The sequence below is a fragment of the Piliocolobus tephrosceles genome, unplaced genomic scaffold (genome assembly GCF_002776525.5).
Source record: "Piliocolobus tephrosceles isolate RC106 unplaced genomic scaffold, ASM277652v3 unscaffolded_365, whole genome shotgun sequence".
NCBI classification, from domain to species: domain Eukaryota; kingdom Metazoa; phylum Chordata; class Mammalia; order Primates; family Cercopithecidae; genus Piliocolobus; species Piliocolobus tephrosceles.
Genome location: NW_022320420.1, coordinates 13,172 through 38,768, shown reverse-complemented (window position 1 = coordinate 38,768; position 25,597 = coordinate 13,172). Strand labels below are relative to the sequence as shown.

At 36.3% G+C, this 25,597-nt stretch overlaps 1 long non-coding RNA gene across 1 annotated transcript in view; it reads left to right on the top strand.

Annotated features, from left to right (window-relative positions):
- Positions 1 to 25,597, top strand: part of LOC113220077 — a 42,018-nt gene that overhangs the window by 4,242 nt on the left and 12,179 nt on the right. The gene's annotated exons all lie outside the window — the stretch shown is intronic.

Sequence of the window (25,597 nt, the reverse complement as noted above, 5' to 3'; positions counted from 1 at the left end):
ACAAACGTGAAATTGGGACTAAAACTGTACAGACTGACATTTATTACATTATTTACAACAGACACAGTCATCTGGCATGTTTTGTCTGGTTTGCATATCTGTATTTGGGGCTTGTTAAAAATGAATAAGTGAACAAATATTTCCAAATAGGAGGACACTTCAGTTTGCTCCTTTGCACTTCTTTCTTCTTTGTGGCTTACAAATATGACTTGAGTGCCCTAAGCCCAGTGAAAGTCAGGGAATTCAATGAAGAATTGCAGCTCAGTTTTTGGTGTCATCCTTAGAGCATTCAATTGGAACTTAAAAATAAAAGTGGTATAGACTTTTTGGAGAACAGTGTGTCAAAAATTGGCACCATCCTTTCACGAAAAATTGCTGTGCTAAATGTCTGCTTATTGCTGCAATCACAATCAGAATTTCCACAGAAAATCCATTCTCGTTGGCTGTCATCAGTGAGCACTCACAACTTTCCATGATGCGCCCATTATTTCTCCCACTACCTCACTAAGGAGACCTAGGGGGCACATGATTGGGTGGATGGCGAGTGTGTGTGTTGGAGGATTATTTTTGGAAAATATGACTATTTTCACACCCAGCATTTCCCCTACATGAAAGAAGTATATAGACTAACTGGTAAAAGCTGAGGGAGTTAACTGTTAGCTGCTGTTGCAAAATGCCTTTCTTTGCCTGCCTTCTTTCTCAGCCAAAATTCCGTTTCACTAGATTTTGGAAGCTAAGTGCAATGAAATTTGATGACAGAAGGGTCTCTTTGAAAATAGGCAGTGTATGTTATTCAACTCTGAGCCACATCTAGCTCGGTATATAGTCAGTTAATTCATTTATTGGAGCAAACTAGACGTATATGATTATTATAAAAAGGTAATTGTGTCCTAGAGAAAACATCAATTCTTTTGAACTGCTCAAACTGCTTGTGGTGGAATACTTTGTTTTAACTTAATCAACCAAGCACTGAAGAGAAGAAAAAACAATTTTATTTTTATAGAACACTTGTATACAAATGCAGACTTATGAATCATCAGCAACCTGAGTGTAATTTTAAAGAAATCCCTGTATAGAAATTCAGGCAAGCTTGTACCTTTTCTGGCTGCTGCCACTCAGCACAAGAGAGCTTTGAATGGTATGTGTATACATAATGAATACATTAATCATTATGTCATTATGAATATCATGAGCAATTTAGATTTGCATACTTAACATTCAATGTGTTAATGAAATCATTTGCATTTTTAATTGATCAGCTTTAAAGAAAACTGAATATTGTGTAGGCACTCACCTATTATAGTATTAAGTTTTTCATTAATAATTTAGGCTATGAGCAAACGTATGCAGCCAGAGTTTTTTTTCGTCTCCTCCAAAATTATTTCTAATTTTCAGCTTTATAACTTCTCTGATGGTACAACTGCCATATAATTTCATTAACAGTATTCCAGTTGTTGAACTGGCATCCCTGAAAATTAGGACGCTAAGCCTTTTTCTGAGTCTATTTGAACCTATGATTTGACCAAAGGGCATTTTTTGGTCCAATCAATGTGAGAAGGCTGCACCTCTAATTTTGTTTTTAAACTGAGAACCAGGAAACCTTAGTACATATCAATTAGTTGTATCTTTCTAGCTATGATGCTTTGTTTTGATAATACTGCAAATGATTTCACCGTCAGGACTTGGATGTAATACATGTAAAATGTAGCCCTTGAAATACTACTCCCTCTAACAGCCAGTCCGACACATGTACTCGTTTACCAGTCATTTTCTCAGGAAAGAAACCTCAATCATTATTTGCACTGGAAAATTAAGAGTTGTATTTGTTCCTTCCTTTTCGTTATCCCCTAGGTACAATCAATAAGTGCAATAACGTACACATCTCAGAAAACTGTTATGAAACTTACAAGGAGAAAAACCATAAGAAGCAGGTTCTTTCTGTTGCAATTCTCAGAAACTAGGTGCATACAAGCACAGTTCAGAGTTAGATGAAAATCAGAAGGAATAATTGAAAGTTTCTATAAAAAGTAGTTGTATAATACCAGATACTTTCCCCCATTCTAAGGGATCTGGGAAAACAGCAACACAAGGGAAGGACAAATAGATACGGATGTTAAAATATTTATTTCCTTATTTCCTTGAGTTGTAGCATATTACATATATACATGCACTATGCTCTTTTCACTCTGTTTCATAGAGATCTTCATTCATTCTCACGGACTCATAGTACTCTACTATATGAGCTGGACCATGATTTATTCAAACATTATCTTAAGTATGGGTTCACAGTTTTTTTCTTCCCAATAATTGTCATTACAAATGATGCCACATACAACTTTTTCTGGGTAACTATTTCTGTATTACTGGAAACATGTCTCAGAGTGAATTCTTAGAAGCGAACTTGGGGGATCAAAGAGTTAAGAAAACCTATGTAGTTTTAGTTAGATGTTGCTAAATTCACCTCCTGAGGGAATGTACAGTTTTGTGGCCATTTCAACACAGCTTCTCAAAAAGAATGAGTGGTCAAACGTTTTTAATTTTTAAAAAATTGTATAAGTGAGAATTGACATTGTCATGTAGTATGTTTAAGGAAACCCTTTTTTTTATTTTTTTATTTTTTATTTTTTATTTTTTTGAGATGGAGTCTTACTCTGTTGCCCAGGCTGGAGCCCAGTGGTGGGATCTCTGGTCACTACAAGTCCTGCCGCCCACGTTCACGCCATTCTCCTGCCTCAGCTCCCCGAGTAGCTGGGACTACAGGCGCCTGCCACCATGCCCGGCTACTTTTTTGTATCTTTAGTGGATATGGGCTTTCACCGGATTAGCCAGGATGGTCTTGATCTCCTAACCTCATGATCTGCCCGCCTCGACTTCCCAAAGTGCTGGGATTACAGGTGTGAGCCACCACGCCCGGCCTAAGGAAACATTTAAGAATAGTTTTAGTTTATGGAAAAATTCTGCAGTACACAGACTTCCCATATACTCAGACTTTCCCTTATTACTACCTTCTTACATTGACTCAGCACATTCATCACAATTAATAAACCATTTTTGATACATAATTATTAACTAAAGTCTATTCTTCATTAAAATTTCTAACTTTTTACCTAATCTACTTTTTTCTCTTTTAAAATTCCATCCAAGATATCATTTTGTACATTTAGATGTGAGGTCTCCTTAGGCTACTCTTGGCCATGACAATTTGTCAGACTTTCTTTGTTTCATAGAATGTCCCTCATCTCTGTCCTGTCTGACATGTTTCTCATGATTAAACTAGGGTATGTGTTTACAGAAAGAAAGATATAAAAGTGAAGCATCATTTTCATCATATTCCAAGGGTTCGTATTATCAAGACTTGTCAGTATTGAGGTGAACCTTGATCACAAATAGTATTTGTCTGGTTTCTTCATTGTAAAGTTACTCTTTTCCTCTTTTGTTCCCATGCATTATTTAGAAGAAAGTCACTATGGACAGCCCATATTTAAGGAGGGAGTTATGCTTTACTTCCTTGAAAATGAAATCTAGATAAATTATCTAGAATTCTTCTGCGTGAGCAATGTGTTTACTCTCAATATATTTATTCCAATATTGTATCAGTATGGACTCTTGAATAATAATTCCTGTGTTTCTTTGGCATGCCCCCTTCATTGTGTGTGCATGTGTGTGTGTGTATGTGAAATATGGTTTGACTCTGTGTCCCCACCAAAATCTCATGTTGAATTGCAATTCCTAATGTTGGGGTAGGTACCAGATGGGAGTTGATTGGATCATGGGGGCAGATTTCCCTCTTGCTGTTCTCATGATAAACAGTGAGTTCTCATAAGTTCTCTGGTTGTTTAAAACTGTGTAGCACTTCCCACTTTGTACTGTCTGTCTCCTGCTTTGTCATGGTAAGACATACTTTTGTAAGTTTCCTGAGGCTTCCTAGCCATGCTTCCTGTATAGTAAGAAGAATTGTGAGTCAAGTAAACTTCTTTTCTTCATAAATTACCCAGTCTCAAGTACTGCCTGATAGCAGTGTGAGAACAAATACAGAAAATTGGTACTGGGAGTGGAGCTTTGCTATAAAGATACCTGAAAATATGGAAGTGAATTTGGAATTAGTTAATGGGCAGAATTTGGAAGTTTGGAGGACTCAGAAGAAGATAGAAAGATGAGGGAAAGTTTGAAACTTCCTAGAGACTTGTTGAGTGGCTGTGGCCAAAATGCTGATAGTGATATGGACAGTAAAGTCTAGGCTGAGGTGGTCTCAGATGAAATGAGGAACTTATCAGGAAGTAGAGCAAAGATCACTCTTGCTATGCTTTAGCAAAGACACCGGCAACATTGTGCCCCTGTTCTAGAGATCTGTGGAACTTTAAACTTGAGAGAGATAACTCTCATGGAAGAAATTTCGAAGTGGCAAAGCATTCAAGATGTGGCCTGTCTGCTTCTAATAGCACATGCTAGTTTGCATGAACAAAGAGATTATCTGAAACTACAACTTATATTTTAAAGGGAAACAACACAAAAGTGTAGAGAATTTGCTGCCTGACCATGTGGTTGTAAATAAAAAACCCATTTTCTAGGTAAGAATTTAAGCCAGCTGCAGAAATTTGCATAAGAGGTACCAAATGTTAATAGCCAAGACAATGAAAGAAATGCCTCCAAGACATTTCAGAGACCTTCAGGGTAGCCCATACCATCACAGGCCTGGAGAAGTAGGAGGAAACAATGGTTTCATGGGACAGCCCAGGGCCTCAGGACATGGCAGCCTGCGTTGTAGCTACTCCACCTCCCACTGCAGCTGAAAGGGGCAAAGGTACAACTCGGGCCATTGCTTCAGAGGAGGCAAGCACCATGCCCTGGAAGCTTCCACTTGGTGTTGAGCCTGTGGGTGCACAGAGGGCAAGAGTTGATGCTTGGGAGCCTCCACCTAGATTTTAAAGGATGTATGGAAATGCCTGGATGTACAGGCTAAAATCTACTGCAGGGGTGGAACCCTCATGGTAAACCTGTACTAGGGCAGTGCACAACAGAAATGTGGGGGTGGAACCCCCACACAGAGTTTTCACTGGGGCAATGCCTAGTGGAGCTCTGAGAAGAGAGCCACTGGCCTCCAGACCCCAAAATTGTAGATCCACCAACAGCTTCCATCATATTCCTGGAAAAACCACAGGCACTCAATGAGAGACTGTGAAAGCAGCTGTGGGGCTGTACCCTGCAGAGCCACAGGAGTAGAGCTACCCAAAGCCTTGGGATTACACCCCTTGCATTAGTGTGACCTGGATGTCAGACATGGAGTCAAAGGAGATTATTTGGGACCTTGGATATTTAATGACCACCCTGCTGGGTTTCAGACTTACATGAGGTCTGTAGCTGCTTTGTTTTGGACAATTTTTCCCATTTAGAATGGGAACATTTACTCAATGCCTGTATCCCCATTGTATCTTGGAAATAACTAACTTGTTATTGATTTTATAGACTCACAGGTGAAAGAGACTTGCCTTGTCTCAGATGAGACTTTGGATTTGGACTTTTGAGTTAATGCTAGAATGAGTTAAGCCTTTGGGTGACTGTTGGGAAGGCATGATTTTATTTTGAAATGTGAGAAGAAAATGAGATTTGGGAGGGGCCAGGTGCTAAATGATAGAGTTTGTCTCTGTGTCCCCTTGGAAATCTCATATTGAATTGTAGTTTCCAGTGTTGGGGAAGGGACCTGATGGTAGGTGATTCAATCATAGGAGCAGATTTTTTTGCTCGCTGTTCTTATGTCATTGAGTTCTCCCATGATCTGGTTGTTTAAAAGTATGTAGCACTTCCTCCTTTGTCTCTCCCACTCTACCATGTTAACATGGACTTGCTTTTTCTTTGTCTTCTGCCATGATGGTTAGTTTCCTGAGGCCTCCCAGCCATGCTTCTTGTACAACCTGCTGAACTGTGAGTCAATTAATCCTATTCATTCATGACCCAGTCACAGATAGTTCTTTATTACAGTATGTAAACTAACTAACACAGCGTATGTGTGTAGACTTTCTTAATTTCTAGCTGTACAAAATGCTTTCTGTTCACCTTGTATATATCCTGCCCCAGACCTAGAGTCAGTCATTTCTGCTAGCACTCCTGGTTTCTTTTATTAGATAATGGGATTTGAAAATAAGATCTGATAAAAATAAAAATAAAAATAAAAATAAAAAAATACATTATTAAAAAAAAAAGAAAATAAGATCTGGCTCTAAGTATATTTATTTTTAATGAGAGTGTTGTTGCTTCCAGGCCCTGTAAGCTGAGAGGGAATATATATGTGTGTATATTATGCAGATTATATATAAATACATTCATACACATTTCTATATGAAACTATGTGTATCTGTGTGAAGCACAACAGGAGTTCATACTTATTTCTCTAAATGAAATTCATTGTCACATGGATTGTTCCACCTTCGCCTCTTTCTTCTCTGAAACTTCACACACAATAGTCAGAAACTTGGCTTTTACTACCCATCACCAATTTACTTAAATATTCAATTTCTTTATTCATGTATTGCGGTTTCAGAATTATTAACTCATATCCCTGTGCAAATGACTTCTTCAATGAGAGTACAGGCTTATGGTCAGCTTGCCTTTAGTCTTAGAGACTCTACTTATTTCCAAATATACATAGGTTTCTACCTTTTCTCTTGAACTCCTACAGCAAGTTTGTTTCACACATATAATCCAGTGAGGTTCCATTCTCTCCTTTTGCATTTTATCATGAGATCCCTGAAGATCCTAAACATTTATTTTATTTGCACGTATTAGGTTCATTTTTTGCATCAAGTTCTTGATAAACATATTATGTCGTGTATCCACTGTCGCAGTATCATGTAAAATTAGCATCACTGTCCTGTGCTATACCTGTTCAATCCCTTCCCGTGTCATTCATGACAGGCACTACCATGTTTATCATCTCAATAGCTTGGAATTTTCCAGAATGTCATTTAATGGTAACATGCCTTTTCAGATTGGCTTTTTTCACTTAGTAATATGCATTTAAGATTCATTTGTGTCTTAGTGTTTCTTTTTATCTTATTACTTTTAAACTCTTGCTATGGTTTGAATGGGTGCTCTCCAAGATTCAAGTGTTGCCAATATGTTGGTATTAAGGGGTGGGGCCTTTAAAAGATGATTAGGTCATGAGGGTTCCTTTCTCATTAATGGGACTAAGGCTTTTATAAAAGAGGCTTCTTGAATCGTTCAGCTGACTTGCTAGCTTGATCTTCAGCTCTAGTTTCTCTTTCTTCTAAGTAAGGATGCAGCAAGAAGGCCTCACTAGATGCCAGCACTTCATCTTGGGATTCCTAGACTCCAAAACTGTGAGAAAGAAATGTCAGTTCTTTACAAATTACTCAGTCTCAGGTATTTTGTTGTATCAGCACAAAATAGACTAAAACAGTTCTGAATTGTATTTTATTGTATGAGTATACCTTAGTTTGCTTATCCATGTACCTACTGAAGGATGTGTTAAGCCATTCTTGCATTGCTATAAAGAAATACCTGGGATGGGCACGGTGGCTCACATCTGTAATCCCAGCACTTTGGGAGGCCTAGGTGGGTGGATCACGAGGTCAGGAGATCGGGACCATCCTGGCTAACACGGTGAAACCCCATCTGTACTGAAAGTACAAAAATATTAGCTGGGCATGGTAGCGGGCACCTGTAGTCCCAGCTACTTGGGAGGCTGAGGCAGGAGAATCACTTTAACCCAAGAGGCAGAGTTTGCAGTGAGCCAAGATCATGCCACTGTACTCCAGCCTGGGTGACAGAGTGAGACTCTGTCTCAAAAGAAAAGAAACACTGAGGCTAGGTAAAAAATACTTAGTTGGCTAATGGTTCTGTGGGTTTTACAGGAAGCATGATGGTGGCATCTGCCTCTAGTGAGGCCTCAGGAAGCTTACAATCATGACAGCAGTCAACAGAGAGCCAGCATGTCAACATGGTAAGCACAAAAGCAAGAGAGTGGTGTGAGGAGTTGGCAAACATTTAAACAACCAGATCTTGTGTTAATGAACTGAAAAAAATGCACTTACACATACGGGGATGGTGCTAAACCATTCATTGGAGATGCACCCCCTTAATGGAATGACCTCCCACCAGGCCCCGATTCCAACATTGGGAATCACATTTCAACACGAGATTTGGAAGGGACAAACCTCCCCAGCATATAAAAAGACATCTTGTTTGTTCCCAGTGTTTGGCAATTATGAAGAAATCCATTAAAAACATTCATACATAGTCATTTGTGTACATATATCTTAAAATTAATTGGGTGAAAACCTAACAGCAAGACTTCTAGGGTGGTATGGTGAGACTATATCTTGTTATATAAGAAACTCCCAAACTGTCTTCAAAAGTGCCTATACCATCTTGCATTTTTTTGCCAACAATAGATGAGTTTCTGTTGCTGGGCATCTTCACCAGAAGTCAATATTGCCAGGGTTGTTAGACTTTCAGCCAGACTACAGAGATAGCAAGAAACAGAAAACAAGAAAACATGGAATAAATAGAAACAGTACAGATATCAAAAGATTATTTAAAAATTAGCATCCTCACAGAAATAAGACAGTGTATTGAAACCATGGAACAGAAAAATGACACTATAAAAAGGCATCCATAAGACAAGAGTTTTCAAAGTGAAAATGTGGCAGCAGACCGTAAAAATTCAACAGAATGATTTAAAATGAATATATACGGATCATATTTGTGAATAAATGGAAGAGAGAGAGAGTCAAGAAGATATCAACCAAGAGAGAAAACAAAAGGAAATTAGGTAATTTTGATTGCAACATCAAGTTAATAGATTGAACAAAGTGAAAGCAACCATATTTTCCAGAATTAATAGAGTCAAAATTCCTGAACTTGAAAAAAATAATGTTCCAAAGAAAATAGAACAAGTACAATAAAAGAAAAAAGACCCACGTTAAGACAAATTTTGGCAAAACTTGAAAATACTAAGGATGAAGGGATCATATTAAAATATTTTAGGGAGGGGAAAATCAGAACAACAAAAAGAAACTATGAAAATAATCAAAATGAGTGACATTGGCCTTCTCCTAAGATGATACCAGAAACTGGAAAACCAAATATACCTAGAATCCAATACCCAGTTGTACTGTGCTTATTCTTTGTCAATGAACAACATTATTTCTTAAAGCTATTCCACATTTATTCATTACTTCAAATCCTAGTACTATCAAGTTCTCCTTCTGCAGTTACACAGTTAATATAAGTTCATTCCTTTCACCATAAACATTGTTCTTTCTATGCACCAAATTGTTTATTTCTATTTTTGTCTGTTTTTTATGTCTGCTTATTTCTACTACTATTTGTGTATGAAGCTCTGTTGTACAAATCTGCTCATTTCTATACTTCTGATGCATAGAATAGTGCTCCACTTAATAGATACACTTAATGAATTAGTAAATATTATACTAATAAAGAGCTCTAGCTTTCCTGTATGTTAACCTTTAGTGGGAATTAGATATTTGAATTCTCCCTTTATCTGAAACCAGGCTAACTTCTCAAGGAAGGATAGGAAGTACATCTTCTAACCTCGTCATCATCTTAAAATTACATCATCATTATTTTAAAGATATTACCTTTGTGTTTACTGTGATGTAATTACTATACATATCCTCATTACCAAAGATCCATGTGATTCTAGTACAGATTTTCATGTTCTGGATCAGGGTTCACTCTTTAACTGTTCATGCCCATCACATACAGCTTACTCATCATTTTTCCTCCTGATTTCTTGGCGTCACTTGATGTGCACTTGGATCACAAGCTCCAGGATCTTAAAATCGATAAAAATTTGCCAGTTAAACTCTTATTCTTGGGAATTTTCTGAAGAGTGCAGTCTGATTTTTAAATTATACATCTGAGCATACAAAAGCAGCTGTTTTTACAAAGAAGGCATCTGGGATACGTCTGTGGAAGAGAGGCATAGACAGGAGGGTATTTCTGAGTTTTTCAGGAAGTCATTTCAGGGCAAGAGTATCTTTGTATGTTTTTCTTCAAACATAGTGACATAAAATTCACCCTCAATAAATTATTTCCAAATTGAAAGCCAACGTTGTGAAGAATTGAGATGTTATGGGGTTGGCCTACAGGTAGAAATGGAGTTGCTTCACTTTTTCTTTAATTTGGGACATGTACTTTTTTTTCTCTTTATAGCAGTGTAATGCCTAAGGAGATTACTGTTTCTTCCTCTTTCCAAGTTTATATTAGTGTTCTAAATAAACAGAGACAGTCACTCTTTCTGTGCACGTCTGGGTATTTGTCTGGGCTTTGTAGTCATTTTCTCTCTGCCAGTCATAAAGTGATGTCTTTACATAAAAATCTTGCCTCGAATTCTTCTTTCATTTTAGCTTCTGTCTTGAATTTTAACCCTTTTAGTTGCCAGGAAGGTTATAAGGTTACGGATAGTTAGCTCCTGCTTTCTATCTTTTTTAATTCTATTAGTAAGGAAAAGCAGAGAAACAATGATATGTTTTGCCAAAAGGCTCATCCTCCTCAGCATTTTCTAATATATTATTTCCTGTCAAATCTGCTCCAAATAATCTCATATTCACCCCCATCCAACATACCTGATAAAAGGGTTTTGAGGAACACCTGAAAATATGTATACAAAAATGCTTCACAGACTTTAAAGATTTATTGGATTAGTCGATGGATTGATTTTTGTGTACATAGTTTTATTAGCTGAGTATTGTTGAGAAAGTCTTCTAGAGCAAAAATAGTCTTACAAAAACAGCAGGAAATACAGAAAGTTGTCATCATTTGGAAAAATCTCCCAGGACTTTTATTAACATGTAAGATGTAATGCATAAAAAGACAAAATGAAAATTGATTCATAATATATCTTGAATATAAGTCTAAGAGTTTCATGTTTATCCCTGTAAAGGAACACCTTTGTGAAAGTAAGTATTTAGTAAAATCAGTTCTGCAATTTCTTGCAGGTTGGATTTGCATGGCACAGCTGGAAGTAGAGATTAGAGAAAACTCACATAGCTCATGGTTACAGTCATAAGAAGTTGACCAAGGCATTCCTTGATTGGACCATCTCATGTAAAGACTTTACTTGGCATACATAAAGTATGATGTAAACAGTGTTTTAGCCTAAAATATTCAGTACTCAACAGGACATTCCTAAGTATAGCTTCTTGATAACCAATGAGCAAGTTATTATATTTGTATATTCAAAATGACTTTGACTGTCTTCTGTCTCTATTCAATGGGAATGATTTAAGCTATCATTCTTACAACTTCAGAGTCCAATAAAAGAACCTAATCAGGCAAGTATTTCCCGAGATTCAATTAGACTTTCCATAGATTTTTGAGAGCGTGCTGTTCCCTCTTGAAACACTTGATGGCCTTTGTGTGTGGCTTCTTCCCAGAATAATTTACATCATAATCTAACCCCAGAATAAGAGAAATCAGAAATTTTCATAGTGTGATTCATGGGAGAATACATAAAATATCTACTTGAGTGAAATCATTGCTAGTTCTTATGTGGTTAGAATTCTCAAGTTCTGAATATGGTATTGAATATTTAAACGCTGTTTTGTGTGGTACAAATTTTCATATTAGAAAAGAAGGGCAATATTCACACCAGCAGGCACATATATAATATCTATAGTTGGTTCTTATTTTATTAGAGCTGTGTAGACTATTTTCTCTGACAGTCTACTAGATATCTTCCAATTGAACATTCTGCATATCTACTCCTGAGAGTTAAATATAAATATTAGCTTGCAAGAATATAAAAAATATCATAAAAAGTGATTAAATGTATCACATGCATTTGAGTCTGTCCAGGGCTTGTTTACTTTCAAACCTGTTCCTTATTCTTCCCATATATTGCTAGGTGTTCCAGGTGGGATGACCCCTGGAAGCAGTTTCCATGGTTATTTTGTCAGCTGCTGCCGGTTGTGTTTCAGCCAATGGGAGACACTGGCAGGCGATTTCAGAGCCTGATGCAGCGGAGAGAGGAAAAGGAAAAAGCTAGGGCATATGTACTCCAGTCTCTATGCCGAGGCAGTGCGTTGTCCTCCAGTCTATATGCCGAGGCAGTGCGTATGACAGCATGGTATCTTGTTTACACCACCAACCCCTCTTGTGGTTATTCCACTTTCTGCCGGGTGACTTCACCCCCTGAAATTTAGTAATACCATTCTCTTTCTCTCTTTCTCTCTCTTTTATTTTTCCTGCTGATTCTAATGCAATAGTGAGTTTCTATAGTTGGAGATCTCTGAGTTGTCTCCTTCTCTCTAATTGGCTCCCTTGGTCTTCCAGCAACTGTGTAACCAAATCTGTACTAAATTATCTGTAATATGCTTAAAATGCTTGCTATTTTCCCGAGTTGGACCATGAACACCAGTGTAGTGTTAATTGTATTTAGACTTTAATTTATCATTACATCAAAATATATAGAGAATCAATCACTTTGCAGAAAATGCAAGCAGCAGACCTCTCCTCTACTTGTTTCCTCTATCCGATTCCCTTTTTAATTGAGGAGTACTATGAACATTTTTGTGTCTCCTTCAGGGTAGTTCTTTATATATGTGGACATACACATGCACAAACATAACTTTGAAACTTGTTTCTGTTTATTTAAAAATCTCTCTGCCAGTTCACATAGATCTGTCTAATTTTTTAAACTGCTAACTTGCGACATAATATAGGTGTTCTGTAATTATACATCACTTTATAGGTTGATGTTTAGGATATAAATTCTTATCAGATATTGCTATGTGTTATAGTACACCCTTACAAATGTGTAAGTACCCTAAACTTTTCAATGTTTGCCAAAATGTTGAATGGTAACAATCTCAGTTTAATTGCACTTAAATACTAGAAATTAAGAATTATTTTGTATAATTGTGTTCATTTATTTTACTTATAATATTTCTAGTTCATATTGTTGTTTCTTTGTTTTAATATTACTTGATATATATAATGTTGTTGTCATTCATAAATAGATTAGTCACATTAGCTTTTTTTTTTGACAAGAATCTCGCTCTATTGCCAAGGCTGGAGTGTACTGGTGCAATCTCTGCTCACTGCCACCTCTGCCTCCCAGGTTCAAGCAATTATCTTGCCTCAGCCTCCCGAGTAGCTGGGATTACAGGCATGCGCCACCATGCCTGGCAAATGTTTGCATTTTTAGTAGCGATGGGGTTTCACCATGTTGGTTTGGCTGGTCTCGAACTCCTGACCTCAGGTGACTCACCTGCTTTGGGCTCCCAAAGTACTGGGATTACAGGTGTGAACTACCATGCTCAGTCCACATAAGTGTTTATATAACATTTTCTTAAATAGTAGTTTTTGAGTATATGATCATATCATTTTTTAAACAACAATTTTCTACCTTTCTTCTAAAATTAACCATCTTAATAATTTATCTAGTTTTATTCACAAAGATCTCTAGTAAATGATTTATACTCTCAAAGCCAGCTGTCAGTCTTTTCCAATTGTAGAATTCAGTGGAAATTTTCTAACATATCAACATTATAATGGTTGCTGGAGATTACTTTTTAAAAATTACCATGTATTCCTTAATGCTGGCATTTTCTTTTGAGTCTAGCAACTTTTTTAATCTAATCTCAGAAATGTGTGATGTTATAAAAATATTTTATGTGAAAAAATTATTTAATTTCCCTATGCCATGAATTTCATTAATAAAGTCCTGAATATTAAAATGTTTTACACTTCCTTGTAAACCATGTTTGGTGTGTTATTTTTTCAACTATATTATTCATGTGCTTGGCTGATAGTTTTTCTTTCTCTTCATCTTTCTCTTTCTTTTCCCTACTGCATCTGCTTCCCTTTTCTCTTTCCCTCTCATTCTGTCAACTATGTTAGGTTTTTATGTCACAATCACTGTATAAAATACCCTTTTTGAATACTATAGGATGCTAGCCAGCTTTTCCTGGGCTTTAGAACAAGTTATATAAACAGTGCTTAACCATCCCTTGAAGTATGATAGGATTTACATCCTAAGTGTATGGAACTGGTGCTTTTGTTATGGATTGCATTAGTTTCCCATTGCTGCTTTAATGAATTGTGATAACTTGATGGCTTGAAGTAACTTTGTGTTAAAATCAAGAGTTGCATTTCTCTTGTAGCTTCTAGAGGAGTGTATTAGTCCGTTCTCATGCTGCTTATAAAGACACATCGGAGATGGGGTTATTTGTAAAGGTAAGAGGTTTAATTGACTCACAGTATCACAGGGTTGGGGAGGTCTCTGCAACCTTACAATCATGGTAGAAGGGGAAACAAACACACCCTTTTTCACATGGCAGCAGTAAGGAGAAGTGCAGAATGAAGGTGGGGGGAAATTCTCTTATAAAACCATCAGAAATCATAAGAACTCATTCACTATCATGAGAACAGTATGGAGGTAACTGCCTCCATGATTCAATGGACTCTCACTATGTCCCCCCCACAATATGTGCAGATGATGGGAATTACAATTCAGGATGAGGTATGGGTGGGGGCACAGCCAAAACACATCAGGGAACATCAGTTTCCTTATATTCCCCAACTCTTCGGGCTGCCTGCATTTCCGCTTCGTGGCAGTCTTCCTTCCTCAAGGCAAGAATAGTTTGTATAATTTTCTCATCGTCATTCTAACTATTCTAGCCTTCACTCTAGCCATCAACTTTTGTTCCTCCTCCTTCCACATTTAAAGACTTACAATTATATTGGTCCCACTTGGATAGTTCATTAGAATCTTTCTCTTTTAAAAGTCATCTGATTAGAAACCTTATTGCTATCTGGTACTATAACTTGTCTTTGACATGTGATGTAACATATTCACAGGTTCCAGAGAGTAGGAGGTGAACGTCTTTGGTATGCAATTTTTTTGCCTATCACAGCAGCATTTGACCACCTTTAAAGTTTATTCTTCGTTTTTTCTTTATTACTTCTTTTAAATCAGTATTGTGAAATAACATTTCACCAGGGAATCATATGTTAAGTTTAGAGTTTCAAATACATGATATAAATTTGTACATTCTTTTAATTATTTGATCACATACGTATCAAAAAATATGACTATCTATTTTTATGTTTTGCTGTTGTTTCATCATTTTATTTTTCAACAGAAATAAGCACTTTTCTGCATTTTAGTAATATTGCTTTTTTGCAGATAACCAGCTTTCACTTATGTCAGTAATTTTTTTTGGTAGTCTCTTTTTAAAAAAATACATTTATTTGGGTTTTAAATATCAATCATGTTGTTATATCTTGTGCTATGTGGTTCTTCCTTTTTCCTCTTTCTCGTGTGAAAATTGGATTTTAGTCTTTATTTTGTAATAAGTTAATTTAACACTAAATTTCCTCTGAGTAATTCATCAGCCATATCCCAAAGTTTTTGTTGTGTCATGCTTTCATTATCATTAATTTTTAAGTTATTGCCTACATTCCCTGGCAGTTAATAAGGAAATAAATAAATTATAATAAATAATAAGTTATTTGTTGTTATTTTATCCTTAAATCTTCAACGTATTCAGATCAGTTTTTTTTAAATAAAATATCCTAGTGAACACAGTTTTTTTTACAACTGACCTGTTACACTGTCATTTAAAGTATGATGACCAAATAAAAGTTATTTTATATATATACGTATATATATATACATATATAATTTATTAATGACATGGTTTGTCTTTGTCCCCACCCAGACTTCATCTTGAATTGTAACTCCCACAATTCCCATGTGGGAGATAATTGAATTTTGGGGTGGATGTTTCCTGCACTGTTCTTATTGTAGTGAATGAGTCTCATTAGATCATATAGTTTCAAAAACAGTTTTTCTGCTCATTCTCTGGTTTTTCCTGCTGCCATCCATGTAAGATGTGACTTGCTCCTCCTTGCCTTCCACCATGATTGTGAGCCCCCCCACCAGCCATGAAGAACTGTAAGTCCATTAAACTGCTTTATTTTCTACATTGCCCAATCTCAGGTATGTCTTTATCAGCAGCATGAAAACAGACTAATACAGTAAATTGGTACTGGGAGTGGGTTGCTGTTGAAAAGACACCTGAAAATGTGGAAGCGCCTTTAGAATTGGGGAACAGGCAGAAGTTGGAAGAGTTTGGAGGACTCAGAAGAAGACAGGAAAATGTGGGAAAGTTTGGAACTTCCTAGAGACTTGTTAAATGGCTTTGTCCAAAATGCTGATAGTGACATGGACAATAAAGTCGAAGCTGAAGTGGTCTCAGATGGAGATGAGGAACTTACTTGGAACTGGAACAACATTTGCTCTTGTTATGTTTTAGCAAAGAGACTGGCAGCATTTTGCCCCTGCCCTAGAGTCTGGTGGAACTTTGAACTTGAGAGAGTTGATTTAGAGTATCTGACGGAAGAAATTTCTAAGCAGCAAAGCATTAAAGATGCGACTTGGGTGCTGTTGAAAGCATTCACTTTTATAAGGGAAGCAGAGCATAAAAGTTCGAAAAATCTGCCACCTGACAATGAAAGAGAAAAGAAAATCCCATTTTCTGAGGAGAAATTCAAGTTGACTGCTGAAATTTGCATAAGTAACAATGAGCCAAATATTAATCCCCAAGACAATGGGGAAGGACATGTGAGAGACCTTTGTGGCAACCCCTCCCATCACAGGCCTGGAAGTTTAGGAGGAAAAAATTGTCTCCTTGGCTGGGCCCAGGGTCCCTCTGCTGTGTGCAGTCTAGGGATAAGACTCCCTGCATCCCTGCTGTTCCAGCCATGACTAAAAGAGGCCAAGGTACAGCTCAGGCTGTGGTTTCAGAGGGGTAAAGCCCCAAGACTTGGTAGCTTCCATGTGGTGTTGAGGCTGCAGGTGCACAGAAGTCAATAGTTGACATTTGGGAACCTCCACCTAGATTTCAGAGGATGTATGGAAATGCCTGAATGCCCAGGCAACAGTTTTCTGTGGGTGCAGTACTCTCATGGAGAACCTCCACTGCCCACCCAATGCTAGCCCATGAAAGCAGCTAGGTAGGAGGCTGTATCCTGCAAAGCCATGAGGGCAGATCTGCCCAAGACCATGGGAACCCAACTCTTGCATCACTGTTACCTAGATATGAGACATGGAGTCAAAGGAGATAATTTTAGAGCTTTGAGATTTGACTGCCCCACTGGATTTCAGACTTGCATGGGGCCTGTAGCCCTTTTGTTTTGGAAAATTTCTCCCATTGGGAAGGGCTATATTTACTGTATGCCTGTTCCTGCATTGTATCTAGGAAGTAATTAACTTGCTTTTGATTTGATTTTCAATATGAGAGCAGATATTTCCTGTGCTGTTCTTGTGAGAGTTAATGAGTCTCATGAGCTCTGAAGGTTTTAAAAACGGGAGTTCCCCTGCACATTCTTTTTGCCTGCTGCCATCCATGTAAGATGTGACTTGCTCCTCCTCCCTTCTGCCATGATTGTGAGGCCTCCCCAGCTTTGTGGGACTGTTAGTCCATTAAATCACTTTCTTTTGTAAATTGACCAGTCTCAGGTATGTCTTTAGCAGCAGCATGAAAACAGACTAATACACTAAGCTTTTTGGTTTGATATAATACATCAGTCCTCTTTATTATGCATTTATGATAATTAGAAGATGTTTTGAATTCCTTTTAATAATCACAAAATTGTGGAATAATAGCCAGACACAGGAATTAAGAATATTGACTAAGATATAAATACAGAAAATAAACCGTGCTGCCCATCCTATCTATCAGTATATCCATTTTGCTTTATTTTCATTGTAGATTTACTATTTGGCCATTTTTAGCTATTTCTGTTGATGCAGGTTGGTCCAAGCCACAATAATGTTTTACATGAATTACTGCTGTAGATTTCCAATCTGTTCCTGTCATTCCACCCTTACTGGCAGTTAATTTTATTTTTCCCACCAAATTACCCAGTCCTGCAATTTTATGTAAACCAGATCGTGTCATTGTTCTACACAAAATCTCCTGTTAGCTTTAACTCTTACTCCTCCTCTGAGCATTACTCAATGTCTTATTCTTAGTGAAGCCTTCCCTAATAAACCCAAGTGAAACTGCAATCTGCTCACCCACCCAGGCTGACTTTCCTCTTTCTCTTCAAATACTTACTACCTTGTCATATGTGGTGTATTTAATTTACTTTTTCAATTGTCTGTCTTTCGTTATAAAAATGAGAATGTAAAATCTTTAGATCTGGACTTTTCTTTTTTACTGTCCCAATCTAGAACACTCAAAAGAGTAACTGTCACACAGTGAGTACTCAGAAACATTTCTTGAATAAATGGCTAAACTACTTTTATTGTGTCATTCAAATCCTCTGCCTTACTTATTATTTTATTCTTTTGCTGATTTCTGAAAATTCTGTGTTAAATGCTGCCATTGTGTTTCTAGAATTGGCAATGCCTCACTTTCTGCTTCTGCTTTATATATGTGGTAGCTTTTGTCTTACATGATTAAAGTTTAATGATCTATATTTTCTTATATTACCTTTTGTTAATACGGAATTTATGATGAAATTAAAGTCTGTTTGGAGTTTCATCAACATTTTAACATTAGCTTTCTTTCATCAGCACTTGCTGGCATATATATCATTTCTCCTATTTTTTTATCTTTAAAATTTTATCTTAGGTGAGTCTCTTAAATATAAAATAAGGCTATATATTGTTGTTTTGTCTTTTATATCTTTTCTTTAATAGTGTGATAATCAGTGAATTTTATTAAGAAAATTTAAATTTTCAATATGTAACTGATTTGTAATGGTTAATTTCTCAAGTACATATCTTTTTATAACATATTTCTTATGAATCACCAAGATAAATTAGTTATTCCTTCATCCTCTCACTCTTCACCCCATTTTCCTTCTAATAATAGATAAATTAGCATGCTGTCATTTCCTCCTGGCCCCCAATCTCCCATGTTGAGTTCATCTGGGGTTGTTTTATTGCAGTTAATAATAATTTGTTTTTAATTTATGTATAACTATTTATATTTTATCATTACATGATTATATTGCATACATATAAATGATATACGTTATGAATATATTATTTATACTTCCAAATTATTAAACATATATTTTAGTGGCTTCTATAATCTTACTATGTTTAAAATATCATATTTTATGACATTATTTTCTTTGGCTGTGGTATATGCTTTCAGTGCTAATTCTTTCAGAGACAGCCGATGGGAATTAGATTTCCTATATTAAATTTCTTACTCTTTACAAGTTCTGAACTTTCATTATGTCTTTAAAATGAACTGTTGCTATGTTCTGTTCACATTTCACATAATGGATTGACTGGTTTCAAAATAATTTTCCTTAAATCTCTGTGAATATTGCAGCATCATCTTTCAACATGTAATTTTGTTAATGAAATGTCAACATAGTTTTCCTTCTTTTGTTTTCTAGATATGGTCTTGCTCTGAAAGTTTTTAGTATTTTCAGGTCCTGTTACGAAGCATGAAGCTTTGGATTCAAATCCTTGCTCTACTACTTACCTACGACTTACCAGTACATCTATTAAAAATATATTAGCCCTCTTAGATTAATCCTTGATATCTTCTAACTTTTTAGCACATTTAAAAAAATTCCTATCTGTAATTCCCTTGTCTTGGTATTTTAATTTTCTGTTTGAGTTTTAGTTATTTGATTTCATTTTCAGCCTTATGTCGATTATTTTTAATTTAGGTAATGTTTATCAATTTGTCTATAATTCTTTCTGATTGCTTCATTTTCTTAATCCTTATAGTTCTTTTCTGGTTTCAATCATCTCTCAAATTTCTCATAACTAGCATATATATTTTATTGAACTCTCCTTTATTCCCTGGATTTCCTTTTAGCATCTTTTCCAGGCACCTTGACTGATTTCTTCATTTTTTTTCTTTAATATTCTTTGTTTTCTTCAAGTAGCTTATGATTCTTAGTGATTGATTTGAGTTTATGAGTTTAAGTAGAAGGGATATGAGTTTAAGTAGAAGGGATAATCAAACACTATGTGTAAAAAGTTAAGAACTGTTTTTTTAAGTTCACTCAGTGTCTATTCGTGTGAGGCTTGCAACAAACTTTAGGACAGTCTCTAGCAGCTAAAATAAGGAACAATTTCTTCTGACACTTAAAATTTAAGTAAATTTCTTCCATGAATGAAATGACTTCTCTCCTACCTCCCCACTCCATTTCTCAACCTGTCCAGACTTTCCTGAAGCTCTCTCCTTCTTTCTCATTATTCTGTGTGTTAACAAAACCTAACCCCAGGCAAGTAGTTCATATTATTTATGGTACAGCTTTTGGTTTTTAGATTGCCATTGCGTATTAGGGGTTGTAGACAGAAAGTAGGTGGACTCATTTGATCAGCTGGTTAGGATTTTTGTCTTTAATTAATTACTATGATAGCTACTTAGTACTCTCTCTCATGCTTTGTGGATCTCCACTCTTCATTTGTCATATTGGGGTTATAGTTTTTCTGTTCTTATTTATCTGATATTAATTACTTTATACCTTTTCTACATTTTTCAAAAATTTTGGAATTTCTGTTTCTTTCCATAAGATTGGAAATTAATCTGGTGTGGTATGCATAAACATACACACTTGTGTATGTGTGTCAAATATGCACACATATGCAGAGGAGTCAGAGATCACGGAGAAGAGGACAAGTCAAGTGTATATGCTCAGACTATCTAATTAGTCCATCTTTACTATGTTTCAGAATTTTGTTTTGTGTACCAGGATATTTGTGATTAGTAATTGAACAGCCAGAATGTTCCTTTATACAATGAAACAAGGAGTTTTGTATTGTATTAAAAAATTAAAAATATAATTGTCGCATGTACTCTGTCATCAGTGAACTACCATGAGAATATTTAGGTCTTTTAAAAGCTTGGATGTTCAAACTGCTCCTCTGCAGCAAGAATTTCTCAGCCTTGGCAACCTGTCCTGATTCAACTCTCAGTAGAAATACGTGACAAATATTCTTTTAATTTTTTTTTGTAAGAGAGACAGGGTTTCACTCTGTTGCCCAGCCTGGAGTGTAGTGGTACGATCACAGCTCACTGCACCTTTAACTCCTGAGCTGAAGTGATCCTCACACCTCAGCATTTGAGTAGCTAGGACTACAGACATATACCACCAAACCCAGATGATTTTTTAAAATTATTTTTTTAGAGATGGGGGTCTCACAGGCTCCATGACAACTCTTCCCTTAAGACTTTCACATTCTTCTTTTTACATCAAAAATGAAAAACAAAACAAAACATAAAGTATACCACCTGAAGTCACTTTCAAAAATTCTAAAGTGTACATCTACCTGTACTCTTTAGAGTTGTCTGTGTCTTAGAGCCTCTTGAAGAGGCAATGTTACAATCTTTACTAAGTTATACAAAGCTCCTGTTATCCCTCCATTAATTTGAGCAATACTTACAGAGCACCTACTATGTGAAGGATACCATCCTGAGCATTGAGATACATGTGTAAAGAGAAGAAAACAAATCAATATTTCTTCCTTTATTAACTTACATTCTAAAGAGTATCTCAAGTATTTTCTCCTCTCATTCACAGTAGAACTAAAGCTAATGCTAAAGGGCCTAATGTTTTAAAAACCGCTAATTTAAGTCATTTGCAACAAACTCAATAACTATAAAGTACATTGGAAATAATATAGAATAATAATTACAGATCTTCTATGTTGATACTTGATGGTATCAGCAGTTAATAAGTTATAAAAGGGTTTAAGTTTCTACTTTTATACTAAGCTTGTAAGATAGTTTGTCTAGAAATTTTTGATGGTTTCTCTTATTTTTCCGAATTAGACTAGTAACACAGCAATTCAAAAAATATTTGATTTTAAGGTATGCCAATCATTCTTAAATAAGATTCTAGTTCAGAAAAAGGGCTTTTTCAGATGAAGGCTGGGTCAACAATCTGCCAGAGTTTCTAGTTCAGAAATGAAACTGTCAGTCTCTCATGATGTTTCAAAGTATCTGGACACTTGACACTGCATAGATAGACAAATCTATGGGTGAGGGAGCTTAAGTTTTATGTTATTTCTGTTGTTCCATCAGCATATACCGAGGTAATGCAGTCCCAGAGGCACTCGCTCAGTTCAGATGAGTTTCAACAAGGTTCAAGAAATTAAGAATAGTTTAAGCCACCGTATCAAGATATTCCAGGATATGTCAGCCTATTCTGTTGCAACTCCATGGACATTATAGGACAGTTATTCCTTTAACTCTTTATCATTCTTTCTTAACCTCCATGTAAAAAGAAATCCAACTAATTCATGCTACTTTTATAAATTAAGATGTATTGTCATCTTAGAGCAAAGTAATTTTTCCCTCCTCTGATACCATACCAAAATGAGCTGAATGCCTTCAAAGCAGTTATATACAAATCAGCCTAAACTGGAATCAGAAAAATTTCCCTGATATTCTCACTTAAACCTAAGAATAAATTATATACATAAATCATATGGTTTTATGTATGACATATATATTCATATATATGTCACATATATAATCTTATATATTTAATATATCTATATAATGTTACAGTGGTATGAGAAATATGAGGTAGTCAGCATCAGTTATATTGCAAATAGCTATTGCTCTCCTTAACATAGTCCCAATTTTATAAATTTTACTAAAAATAATTCACTTTTTAATCGCTTTTTGTGGTTATCAAGCATGATTTTATCAAATTCTTACATGAGGCTCAAATTGAAGATACAAAAGTTCTGATAAATACAGCAGCACTTGCCACATGTAAGCTACCTTTTAGGCCACTGATCTTATTGTACTTCATGTTATGTCTGTTCATAGAGCACTGCCATCCCATACAGCATCATTGTCTCTAAGACTTGTTTCTACTTTTATACTCTCTAATGACCTCATCTGAGACAGTGGAGATTAGGCCACAAAGCAGACTAAGAAGATGCCCCAGAATACAGTGACTCTACTCATCGCCAAAACATATACAACAGAGAAAATTATCTCACAGATCATCAAAAACATGGTCATCTGTTTCCTGGGGAAGCTGAGACCTAACTAGAAACCCTTACAACTTTGAAAATGCGAGTCTGTGATCTATATCCTTGCTCTCCTACTCCTCACCATTTCTGCCCCCATTAACATGGGAGTTTAAAAAGTGTCCCAATCAAAGTAAGTGTCCCAATCAAGTAAATATATACATTTACAGAGAATTGACATAGTGAGGTTATACTTACTCTTACATCCCTAGCTAGTCATGCAACATGAGAAAAACCGCCAGACTTCCTGGTCCTTTAATCTTTTCATTGATAAATACAGAGGATGAGATAAGATTATTCTGAAGCTTCCTCCACATGTGTAATGACCTATTATTCTAAAGCATAGTCAGTGTAGCTTCTTAGACACTCATATTTTATTCTACATTTAGCTGGGTATTCTTTGAAAATTTTTACAATAGCAAATAACCTTTTTTTATTTATCTATATGTGAGATTCACTTTTGCAATCTTGAAGACAGGACTTAAACGTAGAACCTAGAGTTGTAAAAAAGAAAATCACAAATTCTTCAGGTAGGGCACAGTGAATTCTACTTAGTTCCTGGGCTCATACACTTTACTGTAGATACAATAATGTACAATTATGATTGATTGAGAGTACACACTGAATCCTGGCTGAAAGTGTCTGATCCTTATAGGGCATCATTTTGTAGCTGATGTCTCAGCTATACCTTCTTTAGGTTATTCAACATCATATGAAGTCATTTGCTTCCAGATAGTGCCAGAACATGATACAACTTTCTTACTCTGGAGTAGGTTCATTGGTTATGTGGGATCCTGTGTAAGGGATCACATATTCTGTGAGCTCTAGGATAGTACTGCTGATTTCGGTCTTGTGGACAGGTAAGGGAAATTCAAATCAAGAATATATTTGTATTATATTCCAGCCAGGCACAGTGGCCCATGTCTGTAATCCCAGCACTTTGGGAGGCTGAGACAAGCAGATCTCTTGAGGCCAGGAGTTCCAGACCAGCCTGGGCAGCATAGTGAAATCCTATCTCTACTAAAAATGCAAACATTAGCCAGGGGTGGTGTCATACTTCTGTAATCTCAGATACTTGGGAGGCTGAGGCATGAGAATCACTTGGGCCCTGGAGACCCAGGTTTCAGTGAGTCGAGATCATGCCACTGCACTCCAGCCTGGGTGACAGAGTGAGACTCTCTCTCTCTCTCAAAAAAAAAAAAAAGTATAATTGTATTCTACTTTAGATGATTGCTATCTCTTCTAGGATGAAATGGATTAATGTAGTCAACTTGCCAAGTGTGTATGTTCTCTTTAAAAGATGGTGACATATAGAGAACTTAGTATGTATCTGTTTCTTGTAGTTAGGGCAGCAGTAATAGATAAATCGGCTTTGGGAACAGGGAACCCTTGCTTTGGCATTTATGAATAATCATCCTCTCAGCCAACGTAGCTACTTTGTAAATGACCTTACTGTATCAGCATAAGTGTGGCCGACCAATGCAGAAGCTGGTTGTAGCATACCAACTGAGTCATTTTGTTTACTTGATTGATTGTAGCTTCAAGTTTCATATATGCTCTCTGGTGGATATTAACATGCGATACAGATCTTCACACCTGATCATTCTCATAGGTCCATGCATATGTTTCTTCCACAGAAGTTTTTCAACCCAATCATTCAATATCTCTTTCTAGTTCCATTCAGCAACCAGCCTGTAAATCCATATAAATTCTAACCTCAGGACTGGGGCCAACTGGCATAATAGGAACAGTTTTTTGAAAGGTGTTTAGTTCTTTGCTTCCAATGTAACTAATTTGCTGTGGAACAATATATGTCTATATTGCAATTCTTCTTTAGGCCTTGTCATAAAATTTACATGGTATCTTCTCCCAACACAGATATCTCTAAAACCCTGGGTCTCACTGGATCATATCTCCTAAATGATAGAACCACCAGACAAATTAGGAGACCACATATAACACCTGGAATTCAGCACTCTTGGAGGATTTTCCCCCATCACTGTCTCTCTATGTCATTTCTAAATAGGGCTATAGTACAACTGTCATCCATTTTCAATGTGCATCAGCTACTGAGTTTATTCATCCATGTACCAATATTTGACTTGTTCCTCCTCTGTCAAGGGACTCCCATGCGGCTGTTTGTGTGATCTGAGGCAATAAGCCAGGAGAAAAGTGGTAGATAATGTGGGGGATCTAGGCTACTTCCTGTACAGACATTTTGTGTCCTGTGCTTTTGTTTGGTAACGAATGCATTACTTACATCCTGCAACTGATTCCTGCTGGTCCAATTCAGCCTATGACTTGGCATGTATGATAAAAGCCAGGTTATAACAGTTCTTTCTACATAGCTAGTTTATGTCCCATCATCAGGCAATCTGTCTGTACAAGTATGAATTTGTATACTAGGAACAGGTTTTTGAAAGGTGTTTAGTTCTCTTTTTCCAATGTAACTTGCTTCAGAACAGTAGAGGTCTATATTGTGATTCTCTACTAGGTCATATATCCCAAATGACAGGACCACTTAGATCTTAATCTGGGGTTGCTGCAAAGCCTATGCTTACTCTTGACCTCATTCAAAGC